General features: G+C 43.7%; 1 protein-coding gene across 2 annotated transcripts in view; it reads left to right on the top strand.

Annotated features, from left to right (window-relative positions):
- The first annotated feature begins 875 nt into the window (after window positions 1-875).
- Window positions 876-3,780, top strand: part of LOC147157593 (CYFIP-related Rac1 interactor A-like) — a 23,323-nt gene continuing 20,418 nt past the window's right edge. Inside the window, exon 1 of one of the 2 annotated variants that reach the window (XM_086062996.1) lies at window positions 876-1,203. The gene's annotated coding sequence lies outside the window, so the exon portion shown is untranslated. The remainder of the gene's footprint in view (window positions 1,204-3,780) is intronic. The other variant, XM_086062997.1, reaches the window with a different exon arrangement.

The raw sequence follows: 3,780 nt of genomic DNA on the forward strand, positions 1-3,780 counted from the left end.
ATTTTTTTGTGGTCCACTAAAGCAAATATAATGTGTTTAACTTCATATTTCTGGCTAAATTTGATTTATTTTCACTTCAGCAAAAAAAAAAAACCTGCACCAAAATTGCAATTTTCTTTGCTTTTTAATTTATTTATAACTTACATTGACTACATTTGAATGACTTCAACATTTATGACAGGAAACTACAATGTAATGTGATTCAAATGAGCTTGATACCCCTTCTTTTGCATGAACTCTTAAAAAATCCATTGGTTAAAAATTGGAAGCATCAAACCCGAGGCCCGGGGGCCCAGATTCGGCCCGCCACTAAAGCAAATATGTGTTTACTTCATTTTACTTTCATTATACTTAAAATTTTTATTTATTTATTTTTTACAAATATTACAGGCATTCTGCCCTCCCCCCCCCCCCGTGTGTGTGTGGGTGTGGGTGGGTGGGGGGGGGGGGGAGGGCAGTCCTTAAAGTCCTTTAATCAGTAATTAAAAAACTTTTTTTTCCATTTAAATTCAGCGTTAATGTTCGAATTGTGCATCACGTTACAGTGACTTATATTTCTTAGATATAAAATCTCTGCGCCATGTCACTATATTTAATGTTAGTCATGCAAGTGGCATAAAGTTTCAGCACCACTGGTATGCAAGAACCACATTTTTTTTGTGTGCACATTTTGCTATAAAGAAGTAAAAGAAAAAAAGCCATCAACACACAAGGTTTGCCAGGGAGTCAAAAAAACGGGGGAGGGCGGGTGTTGTAAGGACATGTGTATGGTGAGGGTCTTTTGTGAGGTGGGGGGGGGGGGGGGGGGGGGGTAGGGTGAGGAGGGGAGAGGGGAGGGTATGGCGTTCTATTTCTCATAGCCCAACAGCTGCTGTCTTTAGTGCAGAGAGGCAGAGGAGGGGAGGGCCGAGTGGCGTGAGGCAGTGCGTGCTCCTCCGCGTTCAATCCACAGCCCCCACAGTGGATACGCAAGGAGAAAGAAGAATCCTCCTCTGAGCCAGACGCAAGGAAAAAAAAAAAGCCAAAGGGACTTCTTCTTCTATTTCCCCCCCCCCACCACCCCTTGAACCCCCTTCTCTTATCCCGTCATCCTCACGCCGCTTTCGATCTGCCCTTTTGTCCCTCCTCCTCTTTTGTTCCCTCGCATCTCGGCGTCACCTCGAGGGGAAGGAAAAAGGAAGGCGCATCCGTCCTGCACAGCCGGTAAGCCAGCTGCGTTTATTTATTTTTTTTTTTTAAATTTTGATTGCGATGTGATGAGGATGTAGGTTGTGCTGAGTGATTTGAGGGTGCAGGAAGCTGGCCTGGCGGGGGCTCGTCCTGCTTTCACTGCGGCGCTCGGGCCAAAAAAAAAGTGGCCGGAGGATGGACGGTTTTCCTCCTCTGACTGAAATCCATCAGCGAGCGGCGGATGCTAATGTGCATTAATGGGTTTATCTTTCCACTGACGGATGGATGGGCGCATCACGCGGTACATATGCGACCTCGAACCATCACGCGCGTCACACATATCACATTGATGGACTGTGGGAGTGTTCAGTGAGGCACAATGCAATGCAATGCAAAAAAAAAAATGCCTTTTTCCGTTTTTTTGGGGTTGTTTTTTTGGGGTGAGATGCCCCCACGCTCGCGGGCTTAAAAACAAAAGCATGGCTAATGAGGAAGGGTGCATGGACAACAAGGCGGGAAGAAGGGAGGGAGGGGGGGAAAGCTGAATGGAGCAAATGGATGGATGAATGAGGTCCCCAAAAATGTTAAAGACTGGGTGTGTGAGGCGAGCGGCGGAAGATGCTGGATCTGATTGGTCACCCCCCCCCCCCAAAAAAAAAACCCCCGCAAGCGCTCAACTGTGACGCCCTGACGTCAACATACGAGCACACGTCGATACATCCGTTCGCAACCGTCCACATTATCAAGTCCTTTATCAGTTCCTGTTACTGTGGTTACCATGACAACCAATCCGACGCGGCGGTGGGGTTTTGGGTCCAAAACTAGTGAGCATTCCATCACCGTCTACAAGAAGGATGGACGTTGCACATTGCCTAGTAAAGAGTTACAAAACGATATCAATGTGTACGTGTGCATGTTTTTTTTGTGTGTGTGTGTGTGTGTTTTTTTTTTTAAAGGTACAGTATTTACTCCGCTGTTGCTAGGACACTCCCTTTGAAAGTTGGAATCGAGCTGCCCGATTGGCTGGCTGGCGGCGGTGATGCAAGATTCCCTCACCCTCCGAATCTTTTTCAAGCGGCCATAGAAACGTCACGCCGCCTCTTTCTCTCCGCCTTCTCTCTCTCTCTCTCTCTGCCTTCTCTCTCTCTCTCTCTCTCTCTCCTTTTTCTCTCTCCATCATCTCCGTTCCTATGGAAAGCGGCTTGACATTTATTTGCCATCTTAACATCCATGTACTAGTACAGTCTTTGTTCTCATACAAGACAACTCAGCGCACTAGTAGAATGAATGTTTTAATAGTAAAAAAATAAATAAAAAATCCTCACTACTAGTGCCTCTTTTGGTTAGTATAACCTTAAACTAGATATCCTTGATATCAAATAAAAATATGTGTCCATGCTGTTTGTCCTCACTAGTAAGACGATACATCACACTCGTAGACTTTCTAGTTGTGTTTTGTTTCGACTACTAGTACCACACCTGGCCTACCTTGATATTAAATAAATGTTCAGAAGTCTTTTAAAAAATGTTTAAGCATTTATTCAATATAATTGATATTCATCTTAAGGTCCATGTACTAGTGCACTTTGTTCTCACTAATAGGATAACTTTGGCATACTAGTAGGACAATTATATGTGACTAGTGAAGCAAAACTATGCTATGTGACTTATTGCAATTCATACTACTAGTGCTATTATAACATTCTAAAATCAGTAGCACACAGTTGTCTTAATAGTGTAGAGTTTTATACCCAAAAAAAAAAAAAATTATGTAGTTCCAACTCCTGCTAGTATGCCAAAATTGTTATTAGTGCACCCTAGTCATTCTGCTATTGTGCTGAATTGTCAAAACGTTTACTACTAGTACATGGTTATCGAGGCGCCATCTTCCCTTACAAGTACTCTCAAATCAGTATTTTTTTTCCCCCTCTTCCCTTGGTCCATCCGTTGTGTAGTATGGCATTAACGGGGCCGAGCATGTGTCAGCTTTATCGGGTTCGACGAGGCGGAAGGCGCAATTCGGGGGGGGGGTCGCTGTCTTTCGCGTCTTGCATCATCTAATGCAACGGGACGCTGGTGTCGTGGCGGCGATCTCACAGCATTTACCGTCTTTATCGCGCTACAGTAGCGGACCGCCACTTATTACTTGCCAAGGGGCTCAATTATAGGACGCCATTTGACAGTTTATTGGATATCCAGCTTACTACTAGTAGTATGCCCCTTTGTCCTCACGAGAACATGCCTCTTGTGGCCATTTTATAATCAGGAACTAGAAATTAGAAGAATAGAAAATTGCCATTCATTTCAAGCAGTTTTAAGGAAAAATGCTATATTGGGATATATAGGTTTGTATCAAAAGTACTAATGGTATCGGTGCTTGATATCAGTATCGCATCCCTACTATTAAGACAATTTCATCTTACTTGTGCACCAGTTGACATCCGTGTGCTACTAGTGAGGTACTAGATGTTTAGTAGTAGGAATTCATACCATCACTAGAACTAGTAGCCCACAGTTAAGTAGTGCACAGTTGTTCAACTTAAAGTCAATGCACTAGTACACTATTTATGCTCACTAGTTAGTAATTCAGTGCACTAGTAGAACAACTAG

The sequence above is a fragment of the Leptonotus elevatus genome, chromosome 19 (assembly GCF_054856555.1).
Source record: "Leptonotus elevatus isolate MCC_2025b chromosome 19, RoL_Lele_1.0, whole genome shotgun sequence".
Taxonomy (NCBI): domain Eukaryota; kingdom Metazoa; phylum Chordata; class Actinopteri; order Syngnathiformes; family Syngnathidae; genus Leptonotus; species Leptonotus elevatus.